Source organism: Erpetoichthys calabaricus, chromosome 16 (genome assembly GCF_900747795.2).
Source record: "Erpetoichthys calabaricus chromosome 16, fErpCal1.3, whole genome shotgun sequence".
NCBI classification, from domain to species: domain Eukaryota; kingdom Metazoa; phylum Chordata; class Cladistia; order Polypteriformes; family Polypteridae; genus Erpetoichthys; species Erpetoichthys calabaricus.
The window spans coordinates 93,500,886-93,522,128 of NC_041409.2; the positions used below are offsets into that span (position 1 = coordinate 93,500,886).

At 40.4% G+C, this 21,243-nt stretch overlaps 1 protein-coding gene across 1 annotated transcript in view; it reads left to right on the plus strand.

The window, feature by feature from the left end:
• si:dkeyp-69b9.6 (uncharacterized) overlaps nucleotides 1–21,243 on the plus strand; it is a 752,000-nt gene that overhangs the window by 505,163 nt on the left and 225,594 nt on the right. The gene's annotated exons all lie outside the window — the stretch shown is intronic.

The window sequence follows — 21,243 nt, forward strand, 5'->3', positions numbered from 1 at the left end:
AATAAAAACTAATATAAAAAGGCAAAACTATAATAACTTTGATCTGCAGTTTAAACTGCAGGTCAGATGGCTCAAAAATGGTAGTGGGTGTCCGACTCAGTCAAGAATGACTGTTTCAGTAGAACCAAGGAATGGCAGTAACATGGGTAGTGTTCTGATCAAGATATTCCTTGGGGTTACATAGAGGAAATCCTGTATAGCCAGGATGGATTTACTGTACATCCTGGTCACTCTCTGCTCTAATGCGTTCTCTGGGCTTCAGTTTACCTTTACTGCCACGTACAAAGTTCCTCCTTTTGCTGGTAAGGGTGCCACAGCAGTGCTCCTGTTACCTAAAAACTACCCCCACATGTCTCTCAATATGGCTGCCATAGTACACCCAATGCTGCCAGCATAGGCAATAGAAGTCCTTTACTTTAAATTGGATAAGTTAGAAAATGGGTGGAAGCTTACAATATACTAGTCCAGTGGTTCTCAAACTGGGGGGCGCAAAGATGTGAACAAAAGAAAACAAGAATCGAAAATATGAAAAATACATCTATTGAAACCAAAACAAATTAACTTAAATTACATTCTGATACTAGATAGATAGATAGATAGATATTTTTATTAATCCCAAGGGGAAATTCACATACTCTAGCAGCAGCATACTGATAAAGAACAATATTAAATTAAATATTAAATTATAGAGTTAAAATAAATTAAAATATAGAGTTAGATAAATGTTAATAAAAGTTAAGTAGGTATAATAAAATATGCATCTATGATATATCATTAATTTAAAAAAGAACAAATTGGTACTAGTGGGCTCCTTTCAAAAAAACGTTATGGGGCGCGATTAAAACTGTTATGAAAACTCAAGTCACAAATACTTAAAGGTTCAGAAACGCTGCACTAGTCCGTCTATTTTTACAAAGTGGTCATCTTGCTGTGATTTTTTAGCATATTTCTACAGTTTCCTGCAATGTCTAGGTTAATATGTTGCTTCTGAATAATTTTAAGGCATTTCTCTTTACAGCTGCACTCCATCTCTTTCAAATCCTTGGTACAATTTCTTTTTTTGACGCAGTTCTTTCAAAGGTTTCTAATTTTGACGAACAGATGCAGGTACAATTAATATCATGTCCTGCGGAGAACAATCAGATTCATTATCTTTCACACCTGTGCCTGATATTGCAAACTGCCTGCTTTGAAAAGACCAACCTGAAAAACTTTAAACCAAAAAGAAATAAGAACATGAATCTACTCCTTAATAGCTCACACCTTTCATTTTTCACAAATTACATTTATGTTTGATTTCCCGGGCAACACGTTACTGTGCATTAAATCTAATTATGTAAAGGTTTAAAGTCAGGAATTGAAATTAAATCTATACGAGTATACTGTGTTTTCTTTGTCAGTAGCCAAATTAGCCCCGATTGCAAAGAAACTCAGGTGATATTGTAACATTCCAGGCCTGAGGGCGCAAGCTTCACTTTTTCTATTTGCTTACTCATTCACCTGCCAAAGACTTAATAATAATAATAATACATTTTATTTATATAGCACCTTTCACATTAATCAAATAAAATGCTACAGTATAGGAATTTGTAACCTATTCTAGCAGCATTGTTTCATGGCAGAAACCAGCTGTGGACTGGATGCCAGTCTATTGCATAGTCCAGTCTACTCACACATCCACCTATGTTTGCTCATACAGAGCTGCTGATTAAACTAACCTGAAACTGGAGATCCATCAATAACCAGGCTGGTATCTGAACCCAGCGCTTTGGAGCTGTGAGAGGTTAGAACATTAGAACACTCGAGACGAGAACAGGCCACTCAGCCCAACAAAGCTCGCCAGTCCTATCCACTTATTTCTTCCAAAAAAACATCAAGTCGAGTTTTGAAAGTCCCTAAAGTCTCACTGTCTACCACACTACTTGGTAGCTTATTCCCAGTGTCTATCGTTCTTTCTGTAAAGAAAAACTTCCTAATGTTTGTGTGAAATTTCCCCTTAACAAGTTGACAACTGTGTCCCCGTGTTCTTCACGAACTCATTTTAAAGTCATCATCTCGATCCACTGGACTAATTCTCTTTATAATTTTAAACACTTCAATCGTGTCACCTCTTAATCTCCTTTAACTTAAACTGTAAAGGCTCAGCTCTTTTAATCTTTCCTCATAACTCATCCCCTGTAGCCCTGAATCAGCCCAGTCGCTCTTCTCTGGACCTTCTCTTGTGCTGTTATGTCCTTTTTGTAGCCTGAAGACCAAAACTGCACCAAGGACTCCAGATGAGGCCTCACCAGTGTGTTATAAAGCTTGAGCAGAACCTCCTGTGACTTGTACTCCTCATGTCAAGGCGCTATATAACCTGACATTCTGTTAGCCTTCTTAATGACTTCTGAACACTGTCGGGAAGTCGATAGCTTAGAGTCCACAACGACTCCTAAATCCTTCTCATAAGGTGAACTCTTTTTTACTTCCTATGTGTAATTCTGTACATTTTCTGACATTAAATTTCATCTGCCACAAATCTGCCCAAGCCTGTCTGCTATCCAAGTCCTTCTGTGATGATATAATGGATTCCAAATTATCTGGTAATCCACCTATCTTGGTATCATCTGCAAACTTAACCAGCCTGTTACTTATATTCCTATCAAAATCATTTATCTATCTATTATATATAAAATCTTGGGTCGAGATGTGATCATCTTTGAAGTCCCGCGAGACTACTTGCACATCACACCCTACTTACAAACAATTTCTCGGAGACACGTTAACGTCCCGCGAGACAAGGCAGTGAGACAAAAGGACAGCTGCTGTACAGGCTTTTAAATGATCATCATGCAGCACGACAAGCAGAGCACGCAGCTTGGTAGCAGCAAGCCAGCAGTTGATCCGTCCGCATCTCCTTAGCGTGCATTCAGCCTTCCCTTCACAACGTGAGCGGCAGAGACATGAAGTGGCTAGCATGAAGTGCGCCCCCGCGGGGTGTTGTGTGGTGGGCGAGCGAATTGAGTAGGGGGAAAAGCCCCCTAGTATATATTAAAAATATCAGCAGCCCCAGCACTGCCCCCTGCTGGTCACCACTCTTAACATCAGCCAGTTCTGATGAGGGTCCTCACACCGTCACCCTCTGCTTCCTGTGTCTGAGCCAATTCTGCACCCATCTAAAACCATCACCCTGAACTGTCACTTCTTTTTATTTGATGCCCAACCTCTCATGTGGCACCTTATCACCTTATTACCTCGTTTTAAATTACTGCGTCACTGTGCCCTCCCCTTCTTTGTTTAATTTGAATTTACATTTCTGTAGATGTGTGCCTAGGAAATTTGATATCTAAATAGTTAGGTCACTTTAAATGATGTCTTTCTAAAGAAAAGGAAGTTAAGTAACAGTTAAGAAAACACTCATCATTAATGGTTTCAGCTTCTAGTTCAAAGCATTCCCAAAAGATTAAATGTTGTTAAATAATTTAAAAATAACTTAAACTACAAAATGAACCTATTAATGAGCAGAATTTTCTTAATTGAACATGCTGCTTCATTAATTGATAAATAGCTTTCATCTTTGGAAGCAAGTGATTTAGGATGGCCTCTAAGACTTCCTGAATTTAGCATCTGGGTTAGCAAAGCCTAATTCCTGTGTGGGTACCCAGAATAGCACCACGGAGGCAAAAAACATTCAATAAAAATGGTGGATATAATTAAGGGGAGATGAATGCAAGAAGAATACAAGACATCGCAATAAGCAGGAAAGAAACCGAAACCCTGCTGCCCCTCTGGACCTAACTACAAAGGTCATGTATGATTTGTGGAATGGCTCGTCTGCTGATTCACCTCAAAACATCCAATGAAGCATCAAGTCTCCTCTCTTACTTTGTCACGCAGTCTCTTGATCAGAAGCCATTCATTCCTCCCATCAGTTTAGCCTTTGCTCTAAACTCGCTAAATTCAAAATACATTGGCTGTCAGCCTCGGTTAACCCCTTCCATCCTAATTATGGAATCAGCTGCACTGTTAAGGCCCTGTCACGTTACACATTTTTGAAATGATTTGAAGTCATAGACTTCATTTGCATAGTCTCAGTGAGTCAGGGGGTGTTGTGGCACGCAACCCGACATCCCAGTGACTCGATCCAACCAGTTTGCAACTCTCCTTGACAAAACCAGACCGGTTTGATTACGTCTTAAATCATACAGTCATATGAAAAAGTTTGGGAACCCCTCTCATCCTGCATAATAATTGACTCTCCTCTCAACACTAAAGATAACAGTGGTGTGTCTTTCATTTCCTAGGAACATCTGAGTACTGCGGTGTTTTCCAAACAAAGATGTTTAGTGACGCAGTATTTAGTTGTATGAAATTAAATGAAATGTGAAAAACTGGCTGTGCACAAATGTAGGTCCTCTTGTCATTGTGCTGATTTGAATGCCTGTCACTGCTCAATGCTGATTACTTGTAACACCAAATTGGTTGATGAGCTCATTAAGCCTTGAACTTCATAGACAGGTGTGTCCAATCATGAGATATAAAGGGATTTAAGGTGGTCAATTACAAGTTGTGCTTCCTTCCCTTTGACTCTCCTCTGAAGAGTGACAGCATGGGATCCTCAAAGCAACTCTCAAAAGATCTGAAAACAAAGATTGTTCAGTCTCCTGGTTTAGGGGAAGGCTACAAAAAGCCATCTCAGAGGTTTAAACTGTCAGTTTCTGTAACTGTAAGGAATGGAATCAGGAAATGGAAGGCCACAGGCACAGTTGCTGTTAAACCAGCAGGTCTGGCAGGTCAAGAAAAATACAGGAGTGACATATGAGCAGGATTGTGAGAATGGTGACAGACAACCCACAGATCACCTCCAAAGACCTGCAAGAACATCTGGCTGCAGATGGTGTATCTGTACAACTTACTAAAAGCGTGTTTTTTTTTTAAAGTATTTTTTATATATATAATATTTCCTTAGACTCATCCAATATACTACTTCAACTCAAAAAAAGATCTACTCAAATTCAGCATAAAACTTTTGCTATAAAAGTAGAAACTCTGGATGCAAATATTTCAGCAGGGCACTGTGTACGACTCCTAAATTGTCCCTAGTGTGTGTGTGCTTGGAATGTATGGGTGTGTGTGTGTGTGTGCCCTGCAGTGGGCTGGCGCCCTCCCCAGGATTTGTTCCTGCCTTGCACCCTGTGTTGGCTGGGATTGGCTCCAGCAGACCCCCGTGACCCTGCAGTTAGGATATAGCGGGTTGGATAATGCCTGACTGAGTACAACACTGAAGTTGAAACTAGTAATATGAAAGCAGGTTATTATTTATTTCTTTTTCATCAGTTTTATATAAGATAATATCTTTTGTGTTTTATATATGCATATATACAGTACCTTGTTTCCTCTTTCTTAGCATATTCTACTTATTAAAATGTTTGCAATGGACAACTGATTTATGTTAAACAAACCAAGGTGTGTGCATACTGAGATACTTGCACCTTTGTAGTGTCCTGTGTCAGTTAGCTGTGTTTTCAGGCCTTGTAATCTACACACTCATAACTCCAGCAAACTGCACAGTTAATAAATTAATTCATGAAATCACCATCTGACCCTAAATTATCTATCTATCTATCTATCTATCTATCTATCTATCTATCTATCTATCTATCTATCTATCTATTATATAGTGCCTTTCATATCTATCTATCTATCTATCTATCTATCTATCTATCTATCTATTATATAGTGCCTTTCATGTCTGTCTATCTATCTATCTATCTATCTATTATATAGTGCCTTTTAAATCTATCTATCTATCTATCTATCTATCTATCTGTCTATTATATAGTGCCTTTCATGTCTATCTATCTATCTATCTATCTATCTATCTATCTATCTATCTATCTATCTATCTATCTATCTATTATATAGTGCCTTTCATGTCTATCTATCTATCTATCTATCTATCTATCTATCTATCTATCTATTATATAGCATCTTTTACTCTATCTATCTATCTATCTATCTATCTATCTTTTATATAGTGCCTTTCATATCTATCTATCTATCTATCTATCTATCTATCTATCTATCTATCTATCTATCTATCTATCTATCTATCTATTATATAGTGCCTTTCATGTCTATCTATCTATCTATCTATCTATCTATCTATCTATCTATCTATCTATCTATCTATCTATCTATTATATAGTGCCTTTCATGTCTATCTATCTATCTATCTATCTATCTATCTATTATATAGTGCCTTTCATGTCTATCTATCTATCTATCTATCTATCTATCTATTATATAGTGCCTTTCATGTCTATCTATCTATCTATCTATCTATCTATCTATCTATCTATCTATCTATCTATCTATCTATCTATCTATCTATCTAAGAGATTAGTCAGCAGTGAGTGATTTGATGTAGACAAATGGAGAGACAGAGAGGGGGAGAGAGGGCTGAGTTTTTGGACTCTGTTCTTGTCTTTAAATCTCTAGAGAATTCATTCTCACCATCTATTTACATTCCTTGACACTAAAATCAATAACTAATCGAATTTCATGCCAGGCGTATTCGCACTCAAGTGAGAGAAAAAGGACAGAACAATGTGAACATTGTCTCTGTAAAGTCCTTCTGAGTTAGAAGAGAAGGAAAAGGAAGAAAAAAAAAAGCAAAACAAAATGAGAACTTTAAAGCCACAGCCGCCATCGCCGCTCTTTAATAATTTGAGTGCTAATTTAATCCTCTCTTCTAATTCTCCAGTTTCTCGTCTCCTCAGAGACGATGATCTGGGTGGGAGCAGGGGGGAGGGGTTGCAGAGAGTAAGAAATTTTAATTAATTTTCCGCCTTTCATTTTCTGTAGCATTAACTGTGTTTACCGTCTCCAAAATGGATTCAACAAGCCTTTGTCCTCTTCTTTGTATTCCCCTCCCTCTTGAGCCAGCGCCTCATCTTGCCCTTCCAGCAAGTATCAAAACTGTATACATAACAAGTATCTGCAGTAAAAAAAAATTAATTAAGAAAATTAATCTCCTTGAGAGCTGATCTAAAGTATATAAAAAAAAACAATTTTATGGTTATGAGAATTCTCTGTGTCTGGATGGACATCTTCACATCTGACTGCATTGGCCTTCACAGGCTTACTGTATTCCCTGTCACCTACATACTCTTCATGCAGATGCCAGCTTTCTAGAAGCCTGCAGCCGTTTCACACTTCATGGAGACCTCGGCATCTCTCTAATGCATCAGCCATTTTTCCATCAATTCCTTTATTTCTTTATTCACATACGCAGTTTGCAGTCATAAACATCAAGAGAATATGAAGAGAAACCTAACCTGATGAGTTTCAAGTCATGTTGCGGAGCACAGAATGGGGCAGCTTAAAGATGATACTTCAGTAAACTACTTGTTTTTGGTCTTAAAAAGAAACCCAGAATCCTAGGAGTACACTGAAAGAAACCTATGGAAAACTAGCAGACTCCACACAGAAGTACCTCGGTCAGTGGTCATTATGCCGTAAGGCAGCCTTGTTACCCAAGACTGCTGTTCTATATCACCTACAGGGTTTTAGAAAATGAACACCTAAAGACTTGAGGATCTAAAGTAGGATTGTAGGCTCTTATCCGATATATTTAATGTCACTTTTGTACAGGATGGCGCAGTGGGTAGCGCTGCTGCCTCGCAGTTAGGAGACCCAGGTTCGCTTCCCTGGTTGTCCCTATGTGGAGTTTGCGTGTTCTCCCCATGTCTGTGTGGGTTTCCTCCCACAGTCCAAAGACATGCAGGTTAGGTGCATTGGCGATCCTAAATTGTCCCATGTGTGTGCTTGGTGTGTGTGTGTGTGTGTGTGTGTGTGTGTGTGTGACCTGTGGTGGGCTGGCGCCCTGCCCGGGGTTTGTTCCTACCTTGCACCCTTGGATTGGCTCCAGCAGACCCCCGTGACCCTGTGTTAGGATATACTGGGTTGGATAATGACTGACTGACACTTTCGTACAAGCTCTCTGTCATTCTCCATTGCAGGTTAGCCTTACCTGCTTGAAACATTTTGTAGTCCCACCACAGTAGCCCCTTTGTGTAGGTTGGCTTACATTTATTCTTTAGTGTGTACTAGGGGGCTCTGCCCCCTACTTGTTTCACTCAGCAAACCCGGGTGGGTGCTACGCGCTAGCCACTTTGCGGCTCTGCCACTCGCAAATGGGGAAGCGGATGTACAATTTAAACAGATTGTTATTTTTATGGGAATTGTTACATACGCATAACAGACCTAACTATTTTACATTACAGCGAGTAATTAACCATAGTGAAAAATAGTAGAAGGTAATAAATTGAAAGAAAATTATGTTTCCTGTTGTGTTAGAGGCATTTGTTGCGATATACGTTTTCATTCTGTTTGGCTTTGAAATTAACACGCAAATACTTTTTAAACTTACACTTTTACTGTAAAATTTAAGTAAAAACAATTTTTTGAATTAACTTAATCGCATTTAATTATGATTCCGTGTTTGGTGTTACCTCGTGACAATAGACAGAATGACTAGAGGGGAAAATATTTTGCAATAAACTGCAATAGAACCAATTGTTACGTGGGCGACCCCTTGGCCTGGACCAGCCATTCGGGTCCCCAACAATGAGGATTTTATGAGCCGGATCACCCTCAGGGTATCGCACCACATGGCCGAAGTGCTGTAATTAACGCTCCCTCACAATGCAGGTCATGTGCCTCATTCGGGACTCCATGAGCAACACAAAGTCAAACCAACGGTACCCAAGGATTTTCCGGAGAGACACAAGGAGTCCAGTCTTCGTCTCAGGTCACTGGATAGCGTCCATGTCTCGCAACCATATAGCAAGACAGGAAGCACCAGGACTCTAAAGACTTGGACCTTCGTCCTTTCGCAGAGATATCAGGAGCGCCACACACTCCTTTCCAGTGACCTCATGATCCGCCATGCTCTCCCAATCCATCTACTGACTTCATAGGAAGAGTCACCAGAGACATGAATGTCACTGCCGAGGTAAGTAAACCTCTCGATGAGATCGACACTCTCTCCGCAGACAGACACACTGCTGATGGCCATGCCCAAGAGGTCATTAAAGGACTGGATCTTTGGTTTTTATCAGGACCCTCGCAAGCCCAACACTCGGACCCCTCACTCAGTCTCTTGAGCACCCTGATCAGAGCCTCCATTGACTCTGTAAAGATCACAGCATCTTCAGCAAAGTCAAGATCCGTGTATCTTTCTTCACCAACAGATGCCCCACAGCCACTGGACCCCACGACCCTGCACAACACGCAGTCCATGCTAACATTGAACAGAGTAGGAGCAGAACACACCGCTGACGGACCCCAGAATCAACTGGGCAGAACACAGAGGTTCTGCCTCCACTCTGCAAAGCACTCACAGTATCAGTGTACAGGCCGGCCATGATATCCAGCAACCTCGAGGGGATCACGCGAACCCTCAGGATGTCCCACAGGGCAGCTTGATCAACTGAGTCAAACACTTTACGAAAATTGACAAATGCTGCAAAGAAACTCTGCCGATATTTACGTTTGCACTCCATGAGAAGCCTCAGTGCCAGGATGCGTTTGATGGTAGACTTCTTAGGCGTAAAACCAGACTGTTCCGGTCACTGGTAGGTGAGCAAGTGATCACGGATCCTATTGAGGATGACCCTAGTAAGGACCTTACCCAGCACCGGGAGCAGTGTTATATCCCCCTGTAGTTGCTGCAATCCAGGTGATCACCCTTCTCTTTCCAGATAGGGATGACAAGTCCCGTTTTCCAGTCAGCTGGTATGATGCCAGTCTCCCAAATGGAAGCAAAGATTGCTTGCAATGCCAGGAACACAGCCTTGCCACCTGCCTGGAGAAGATTGCCCCGGATACCACAGATCCCTGCAGCCTTTCCTCCCCTCGGCTGGGTCACCACCTGTGCCATCTCAGTGAGATTGGGGGGTCCACAGCTAATTGGAGGATCAGCTTCAAGGACCGTGGACCCAGAGATATCCAACGTCCTAGCCGGAGGATCAGCTTTAGCTGTAGAACTATGTAAAATATTGTACTGTATCTGTTAGGTGCTTATTATGGGCCCTATACATTATCGTATAACATTATACAATAGACAGAATGACTAGAGGGGAAAATATTTTGCAATAAACTGCATTAGAACCAATCCAATTTTAACCAGCCAACTCCCTCTTTTACTCTAGACAAGTGTCCTCACTAGGCAGTCTGCATTCTAGAAATGTCACTTGTAAAGATTATATTGATTTGGATTAAAGTGTCAGCTAAATAAATAAATACAATGTAATGTTTCATCATTTTCATCATTTGTTCTCTTCATTAATTTGGAACGGAACTGGAAAGTCTACTAAAGTATACAACTGAATAAACCAGAGTGTTTACCTTTGTTGTACCGAGCCTATTTGGGATTAGCAGAGCTTATTAGCTAAAAACTCAGACATGAAGTCCCTTTATGCCTTGTCAGAAGCCCCAGAAGTGCCCACAGAAACATACAGTATATTATAGCTGTAGTGAGAAGTCTTGTTAGGGTCAGGACTGCGGGCATTGTGAAGATTTCTAGGACAGGGACAGTATCATACATGGCTCTAATAATGTACAGTGCATCCGGAAAGTATTCACAGCGCATCACTTTTTCCACATTTTGTTATGTTACAGCCTTATTCCAGAATGGATTAAATTCATTTTTTTCCTCAGAATTCTACACACAACACCCCATAATGACAACGTGAAAAAAGTTTACTTGAGATTTTTGCAAATTTATTAAAAATAAAAAAAATTGAGAAAGCACATGTACATAAGTATTCACAGCCTTTGCCATGAAGCTCAAAATTGAGCTCAGGTGCATCCTGTTTCCCCTGATCATCCTTGAGATGTTTCTGCAGCTTCATTGGAGTCCACCTGTGGTAAATTCAGTTGATTGGACATGATTTGGAAAGGCACACACCGGTCTATATAAGGTCCCACAGTGGACAGTTCATGTCAGAGCACAAACCAAGCATGAAGTCAAAGGAATTGTCTGTAGACCTCTGAGACAGGATTTTCTCGAGGTACAAATCTGGGGAAGGTTACAGAAAAATTTCTGCTGCATTGAAGGTCCCAATGAGCACAGTGGCCTCCATCATCCGTAAGTGGAAGAACTTTGAAACCACCAGGACTCTTCCTAGAGCTGGCCGGCCATCTAAACTGAGCGATCGGGGGAGAAGGGCCTTAGTCAGGGAGGTGACCAAGAACCCGATGGTCACTCTGTCAGAGCTCCAGAGGTCCTCTGTGGAGAGAGGAGAACCTTCCAGAAGGACAACCATCTCTGCAGCAATCCACCAATCAGGCCTGTATGGTAGAGTGGCCAGACGGAAGCCACTCCTTAGTAAAAGGCACATGGCAGCCCGCCTGGAGTTTGTCAAAAGGCACCTGAAGGACTCTCAGACCATGAGAAAGAAAATTCTCTGGTCTGATGAGACAAAGATGGAACTGTTTGGTGTGAATGCCAGGCGTCACGTTTGGAGGAAACCAGGCACCGCTCATCACCAGGCCAATACCATCCCTACCGTGAAGCATGGTGGTGGCAGCGTCATGCTGTGGGGATGTTTTTCAGCGACAGGGACTGGAAGACTAGTCAGGATAAAGGGAAAGATGACTGCAGCAATGTACAGAGACATCCTGGATGAAAACCTGCTCCAGAGCGCTCTTGACCTCAGACTGGGGCGACAGTTCATCTTTCAGCAGGACAACGACCCTAAGCACACAGCCAAGATATCAAAGGAGTGGCTTCAGGACAACTCTGTGAATGTCCTTGAGTGGCCCAGCCAGAGCCCAGACTTGAATCCGATTGAACATCTCTGGAGAGATCTTAAAATGGCTGTGCACCGACACTTCCCATCCAACCTGATGGAGCTTGAGAGGTGCTGCAAAGAGGAATGGGCGAAACTGACCAAGGATAGGTGTGCCAAGCTTGTGGCATCATATTCAAAAACACGTGAGGCTGTAACTGCTGCTAAAGGGGCATCAAGAAAGTATTGAGCAAAGGCTGTGAATACTTATGGACATGGGATTTCTCAGTTTTTTTATTTTTAATAAATTTGCAAAAATGTCAAGTAAACTTTTTTCACGTTGTCATTATGGGGTGTTGTGTGTAGAATTCTGAGGAAAAAAATGAATTTAATCCATTTTGGAATAAGGCTGTAACATAACAAAATGTGGAAAAAGTGATGAAGCGCTGTGAATACTTTCCGGATGCACTGTATATGCTGGTATTTGCCAGTACAATAACATGGATACCACTGAGAGGCAGGCGGGCTTGTGAAGGGCTATAGTAAGTGGCACCATCACAGAAATAAAAGACACATTTCTTAATGGAAACGTTCAATGTTCAGACATCCCACTTTCAGTAGAATGTAGATAGGGGCTTTTAATGGTTTCTGGATGCTCAGAGGCACAAGAAGAAGAGTGCCAATGGAATGAACTGGTATCTTTGGAGCAAATGTTGGGCATCCCCAATCTGTGCCTGAATCCTCCAAGGTAACCTCAGCAAGGAGAGTAAAGTCTCCCCAAATGTCATAAACTAGATGACTGCGTAGTGCAGAAAGGAGTGAACAAACAAGTGTGTGACTGTTGGGAAGACGACAGGTCAGAGTGAGAGAAAGGGAGCTGGCAGTTAAAAGGAGGCGTTTTGGTGTTTGTGCACTGACATGAAGACACGAGCCACCCCACATATATTAGGAGTGGCTTCAGATGTTTTCTGAGTTCTTTCTATTTTTTCACATTTTAATGTGCCCTTTGTTTATACCTTCATGCTATTATTTCCCCAGTGTTCCCAGTGGACAGACTGCAAGGAGCCAGGAAGGTGACCATCAGGTGCACATCCGTGACACTAGTAAGTCTTCTTGGCTTTATTCTAAGCATGGGGATTTGCTCAAGAGTGCCCCCTATCTTCTACATCTTAAGTAGTGGTAAGTGATGTTCAGTAAGATGTTCTAGTAAAGCCCGAAATAAAATGTAATTTTATCTTTATAAACACCAGGGCAGCACGGTGGCACAGTGGGTAGTGCTGCTGCATCGCAGTTAGGAGACCCGAGTTCGCTTCCCGGGTCCTCCCTGCGTGGAGTTTGCATGTTCTCCCCGTGTCTGCGTGGGTTTCCTCCCACAGTCCAAAGACATGCAGGTTAGGTTCATTGACGATCCTAAATTGTCCCGTGTGTGTGTGGGCTGGCGCCCTGCCTGGGGTTTGTTCCTGCCTTGTGCCTTCTGCTGGCTGGGATTGGCTCCAGCAGACCCCCGTGACCCTGTGTTAGGATATAGCGGGTTGGATAATGGATGGATGGATGGATAAACACCAGGAGATATTGCAGCTATTAGGTATGGCTTGAGTTAGAGCTTAAAGACTAATTTTATAGAATATCGGTAGAATTTAAATCCTTGATGATCATCTGGACAGTTTTAAGGAAGCACTCAGGGATTCCCTATTTCATTTTGTATTGGAGCCAATTTCGTGAACCGGGTCAATCAGTCGGTCTTTATTTTTTAGGTCTTTTTCAGTTGTGCCAGTTAAATTGGGTATCAAAACTCAACTTTCACCTCTTGTATCTTAAAGTTATTACCCCTTCATCTAATAGTTTAAACCTAACTAGCTTTTCTTGTGCCTAACGATAATGTGCTGTCTGTAAACCTCTTTTGCAGTTTATTCTAATATGCTGCCAGGATTTTTTTCCAGCCTCAATCCAAAGTTATAATACTTGATAGTTCAATTTCTTCTTCTTCTTCTTCTTTCGGCTGCTCCTGTTAGGGGTCACCACAGCGGATCATCTTCTTCCATATCTTTCTGTCCTCTCCATCTTGTTCTGTTACACCCATCACCTGCATGTCCTCTCTCAACACATCCATAAACCTTCTCTTATGCCTTCCTCTTCTCCTCTTACTTATCAGCTCTATCCTTAGCATCCTTCTCCCAATATACCCAGCATCTCTCCTCTGCACATGTCCAAACCAATGCAATCTCGCCTCTCTGACTTTGTCACCAAACTGTCCAACTTGAGCTGACCCTCTAATGTCCTCATTTCTAATCCTGTCCATCCTCGTCACACCCAATGCAAATCTTAGCATCTTTAACTCTGTCACCTCCAGCTTTGTCTCCTGTTCCACCGTCTCCAGCCCATATAACATAGCTGGTCTCACTACCATCCTGTAGACCTTCCCTTTCACTCTTGCTGATACCCGTCTGTCACAAATCACTCCTGACACTCTTCTTCACCCACTCCACCCTGCCTGCACTCTCTTCTTCACTTCTCTTCCACAATCCCCATTACTCTGTACTGTTGATCCCAAGTATTTAAACTCATCCACCTTCGCCAACTCTACTCCCCTCATCCTCACCATTCCACTGACCTCCCTCTCATTCAGACACGTGTATTCTGTCTTGTTCCTACTGACCTTCATTCCTCTTCTCTCATATCTCCACCTCTCCAGGGTCTCCTCAACCTGCTCCCTACTCTCGCTACAGATCACAATGTCATCAGCAAACATCATAGTCCACAGGGACTCCTGTCTCATCTCGTCTGTCAACCTGTCCATCACCATTGCAAATAAGAAACGGCTCAGAGCCGATCCCTGATGTAATCCCACCTCCGTCACTCCTACCGCAGACCTCACCACTGTCACACTTCCCTCCTACATATCTTGTACAACTCTTACGTACTTGCCTGCCACTCCCGACTTCCTCATGCAATACTACAGCTCCTCTCTTGTCACCCTGTCATACGCTTTCTCCAGGTCCACAAAGACGCAATGCAACTCCTTCTGGTCCTCTCTAAACTTCTCCATCAACATCCTCAGAGCAAACATCACATCTGTGGTGCTCTTTCTTGGCATGACACCATCCTGCTGCTCACTAATCATCACCTCACTTCTTAACTGAGCTTCCACTACTCTTTCCCATAACTTCAGGCTGTGGCTCATCAATTTTATCCCCCTGTAGTTACTGCAGTCCTGCACATCCCCCTTATTCTTAAATATCGGCCCACCAGTACACTTCTTCTCCACTTCTTCTCCACTTCTTCTCCACTCCTCAGACATCCTCTCACTTTCCAAGATTCCATTAAACATTAAACAACTGAACTTAACAGTTCAATTTGATTTGAATAATGTTATATTTTTAAAGAACTTTGTTATGCTGTACATCACCCTTTGAAGTGAAATCTGCTAGTTCTTTAAAAATCTCACAGATACAGAAAGTTTTACTGAATTTATAATAATTAATCATTTCTCAGTTTATCGCTTAATATGCTTGCTCTGCAGCATGAGCAGCATTTTTTTTAGATGTTCTGATCAATTCAGCAGGCACTTTTAAATATAAATTAATCATCTCATTATATGGATTCAATACTTCATGCCCTTGAACTGTAATATATTTTAAGTGTTTGAAATGGAGAGTGCAACATAAAATGACGAGGGATTTTATATCATGTCTGACCTTTGGATGCACAGTAGCCATTTAATGTGCAGTATGTCTTTATACAGTATACACTTTTCAATATTCAAAATGATTCATTTAAATTAGAGGATTACACAGTGTCACACATGTGCTCATGGGAGGCAGCTAAAGGGCTTGAGTGAGGGCAATTCTGAGTCAGGCCGGGAAGTGGCAGAGTGCACTGATTCTTCTTCTCACTTTCCTGTAGACCATCCACGGGAGATTTCACCTGACTCTGTTGACGTCACTTCCGGGTCTGAGCCTATGAAGGAAGTCCTTGTCGGCTCCAGCCCCTGTGATGTCACGTCCGGGCTCGAGCCTATGGCTGAAGACCTTTCCGATCTCAGCCCCTTTGACGTCACTTCCTATACTGACCTTTAAAAGCCTCCACTTTTCCCCTATTCCCTCAGTTCTGTTTTGGACTCCAGTTTTGTGCACATCAGTGCTGTCATTTATTTACAATTTGCAACCAGGAAACCAACCATACGGGTGGCTGCCCCAAACCTTGCTATGGCTCTTTGTGGTGTTTGTGACAACAGGTAGAGTTTAGACATTCTTCCCATGTCTGCCTGTTTTATTTTTCCTCTCTGAGTATCCTGGTGGTTCTGTTTTCATGTGGACCGGTGCCCTATTGGATTTCACCTTGTCTTCAGCGTTACTGAAATTGTCAAGGTTAGAATGTGTTATAAGAGTAGATATCTGCATATCAGTCAAGAAAACTCACAGAGCTGTCTAAAATTGTCAATGAATGTTTTATTTTGTGTTAAAGTTTTCAACAATAATCTCAACACACATACACACACGCACACAGTATAAATATTTTGTGCTCTTCTTGAAAAAACACACAGTCTATACAAATCCATGATCTTCCTTGTCCAGCGGCAATGGATTAATTGTTCATTGCTATATGATGGTTTAAGGGCTATCAACATTTTACTGGCCTTTCTCCATTCTCTCCAAAGTAAACACCTGTGCCTGTCTGAGTGGACCTTACTGGCTCATGATAAAGGTGAAATGAACCAGCTGAACCCAAAACCTTAGGGCCCACTGGTGTTAAAGAAAAAGTACACCTCCAACAGTTTTCCTTAAGGAGAAAGTTCAGAAAATGTCAAAAAACGTTGTACTTCTAAAAAGCTGGACAGGGACTGGGGCTGAAAGGTTAACAGAGATTGTTGCCTCTCATTTCTTGGTAGTAGGAAATCATTCCTCCTTCTAGCCTCGCATCCTTAAGAGACATTGATTTTGTCTTCTTCCCACCCAAGTCCCACAGCTGTGTACGTTATAAGCGCAACAGTGACGTGGTCAGTGAGTACAGTCGGCGAGCACAGTATTACAGGTCTCTGAGAAGTAGTAGAGAAGAGACAGACATGATCAGGGTTGGTGAAATAGAAAAAGAAAATGGAAGTTGGGAAGCAAGTGGAAAGAAAGGGAAAAGACAGACAGACAGATAGATAGATAGATAGATAGATAGATCTTAATTTTAGTATAGTAGGAAGGATAACAGATAGATAGATAGATAGATAGATAGATAGATAGATAGATAGATAGATAGATCTTAATTTTAGTATAGTAGGCAGGATAACATAGATAGATAGATAGATAGATAGATAGATAGATAGATAGATCTTAATTTTAGTATAGTAGGCAGGATAACATAGATAGATAGATAGATAGATAGATAGATAGATAGATAGATAGATAGATAGATAGATCTTAATTTTAGTATAGTAGGCAGGATAACATAGATAGATAGATAGATAGATAGATAGATAGATAGATAGATAGATAGATAGATAGATAGATGGATGTTATAGTCAACCCCTCTATTCACAGGCACTACAATTTTTCACAGTTATGTGTTTAAAATAAAATTACTTGTTTTCTGTCTATATATTTTTCTATATAATAGTTGTGTTTGAATAGGAAACATATATTTTAGAAAGAAGATATGGTTATTGCACTAAATCTACAGTCTAAATGATTAAAGTCTCACAGTGTAATGATCTATGCTACAGATTGGGGTGGGGTAGGGTGCATTATCCATTCCAATTCTGAAATGTAACAAAAGGAGGCCTGCCCTTATTGATCCTATTTACAAATACCTGCATACTGTCCAGGGATTAAAACAGATACAAGATGGTCAGTATAAAATGGCCTAGGAGGACTAACACACATTGTGTGAAGGGAGAAGTAGAAGACACTAGGAATTGGGAGAGGAAGGCAGGGATGAAATCTGTGAGGGATATACAGTAAGAATGTGTAGGGTGTAGTGATTGGAGGAGATGGGAACTTGTAGGCTATAAATGAGTGAAATTTGAGAGCTAAGATGCTGGTTCAAAAGAGATGAATCTATATATAAAAAAATACTTTTTTAAAACCACGCTAATATTAAGTTAAAAAGTGTACTAAAAAGTAAAAAATAAGTCTCTCATACAGCACTCGTAAAATAAACGCGTTTGGCGCTTTTGCTAAGATTTTATTGATTGATTAAAAGCACCCACACTTTTATTTTACAAGTGATGTATGAGAGACTTATTTTTTTTCTTTTTAGTACACTTTTTAACATAATATAAGCATGTTTTTTTAATGTATTTTATATATATATATATACATTATTTTCAAAATTTCAGTCTTGGGTTTGTTTTAGTATAATTTTGTAATCAATATTTGAACACTTCCTTTAATATTCCTATCCGTTACTAGAGCCATCTATTGGTGAAATCTTGTACTATTCTTCAGATGAAAAACATGGATTAATTGATCAATTAGTGAAAAGTGATTATTGATTCATGTATTGTCATCGGAAGTGAGTAAGTGTGCAAAATTTCAAGTCATTTGAACAATAGGAAGTGTGTTAAATATTGATTAAAAGATTTGTAAAAGACAACACACAGGAGAAGCTAAAAGAAGTGTGGTAATAATAAAGCAAGGAAAAGATGAGGCACTGTACCATGACTAAAATAATAAATAGAAACAGATGCTGTCGGTTTAAGAAACTGGAGCAGAGAGTGACTAGATTTGGGGATTATGAGAGGAGAGGTTGGGAGAATTCAAAATACCGGTGAGGTGGAACATGCAGCTACAGAGATAATCATTGCTGTGATTTTATTTAAACGCCTTTTTCTGCTTTTCCACTCCATTTGATTCAGTAAAAAAAGTTTTTCTTTTTTTCGTCTTTACACATATACAGCCGCATCAGTAGTGGCAGACCGGTCTTCCCTTATACAAGAAAGCCAGGTTTGCATTCCATCAATTTGGAGTCAGTCACACAAAGATTACAAAGCGTTTGTGACAATTCTTATTGAAGCAGCAATACTGACTTCTTTTAATTTCATTCATTCATTCATTCGTTCGTTCACATCTTGTAGGGTATTCATAAGCCAGAAAAAACTGAATTTAGATCTTTCTACCTTTATGGATCCCTTTAGAAGAAAGTCTGTAAAAAGAAAACAGACTTTCAGCCCTTTGCCATAATAAACTAATTGGGATGAGGTATTCAGATATCCCATTCAGAAAATCTGTCCAAGACAGGTGAAATCTGCCCCTGGGTCAGACATCCATTTGTCCAGACGTTCCAAGTTAAACTGGATATGACACCTTGTCCATAACTAAATGTTCTGTGTTCTGAACTGGAATGGATATGCAACAGAAGCACCACCGATACATGAAGAAAATATGTATAACATAGTTAAATATATATACGTGTGTGTATGTATTTTGTTATTGATATATAGATATATATATATATATATATAAAAATATTGAGAAGTAGATAATTATTTATATTAATAATTCTGCTATAAAATTGCTGGATCAGCAATGAAATATTCCTAGAGCTAGTCTAATCTCATACAATACCACCCTCAATACGCGCAAACACATTTTAATTGGATGACTATACTGAATTCTAACTAACTATGCCACCAGATTCTTAGCCCCTCCCTCGGCCCCCCCCCCCCCCCCCCGTTAACACCAAGAGTGACAATTACATCTCCACTTCTTCCTAGTCAGTGTTTTTCTTTGTTCCCATTAACAATTACACACAAGCCCACTTCAGACAGCAGGCTCTCAGTTTCTCGTCGTGTCAATATGACTACAGCAGCTATGCTTTGAGAGAGGGATGAGTGTTTTTTGGGGAAAGCAAGGCAAGGGGTGCCAAAAGACCCCTGCTAAACACCAAAATGAAGCATTATAAGCGAGGACCAACAACATAATAGCAGGTAGGAGAGCCAGGTAAGCATTGTCTGTTCAAAATGCAAATTCTTACGTTATACAGAATGGAGGGTAATTTAAATACAGGTAGTTTAGATTATTGCTTTTGTCTCTTCGAAAACAAATATTCCCCAGCAGAGGGGGCAATACTTAAAACTTAAACCTCCACTGAAAGTTAGAGACCCAACTAGCAGGTAGGCCACATATGTTTGGTAGCTTCTCTCTTTTGATTTTCACTGGATTTGAGACATCCTCACTATTAGCTACTGATTATTATTCAATGACTTAATATTATCTTATGGACCATAACATTTATTAGGCTCTTATGTTAAGTTTCTCCACCACCTAACCCGCCCCATTCCATCTATGTAAACAGCATACATTTATAAGTACAGTACATTTCATCATTGAGTATATTTATGAGGGCCACTGAACTTTAGCTCCATTATGAAATTCTCATTTTCCTCCTACCTGCCAAGGTAATGGATGAAAAGCCATTTTTCACACTTCAGATCCAAAGCCCTGACCTTGCGTGTATGTGGTTGTTCCCTTACCGACCAGTTAGCCCATTTCTATTAGTCATCTGACTGCAAGTAGCTGGTTCAGTTATGGCGGTGACGGCTGTGAGCACTCATTATGGGTTTTTCACTCCCTGTGAGATTTTGCTTCCTGTCTACAACTTCTGCACTGCTGTTAAATAAATCTGCTCCCTTTTGGGAACCTCTTGTCCATCCTTTACATTGTAGAATATATTTCTTGTGTCACAATAGTGATGGCCACTTGAGACTAGAAAATCAACATTGAAGACCACATTATGTCCTGCTATGGTTACGGCAAAGTACAAAATCAACTGCAAGAATGCAAGATTACTGGTTGACATTACATAAGATCAGAGAGAAAGGACAAATCATCATTGCTTATGATGTGGACCTAGCAAAGAGAAGGATAACTTGTAGAATAATGACGTTAACAAATATTAAATTAACTGCAAGAAGTCACAATATCCCATAATGTGAATTTCACAAAGGGTTAGTTACAAAGATAAAGAAGGAAGGAAAAAAAAACAACATGAACAACAGTATGCAAGAAACACAGTGAAAATGCAACAAAAGTGAAGAATGCGTACAATTGTCTTAAGTGCAGCAAAAAGACTAATACAAAACAAGGGAGTCCATTGACATCATACTGGTAGCTTCAGAAAAGAAGAAAGTTTTGGTTACATATGTGATGTGAGGTTAATTAGAAGGGCTTCAATTCCTCCTAGGACTCCACCACGGTCCCAGCTGTTTGACGTGAGGAGGACCAGGTGCACTGGGATGAACCTTACATCAAAATAGGACTTTTTGGTACCACGTAATTCTAATTCTAGCTGCCATGTGCCCTGCATGCTAATGTAACTTCTTTTCAGCATCATCAACAACTTAGCAGCCAGATTAGATAATTAATAAAAATCTACTAGAAACAGTGGGGGGGCTTAAAGACTATTCACAGAATAAGCAAAAACAGCAGATGCAAGAGCTATAATGTGTTATGAGATCCTTTGTAACTGTCTCTAACAA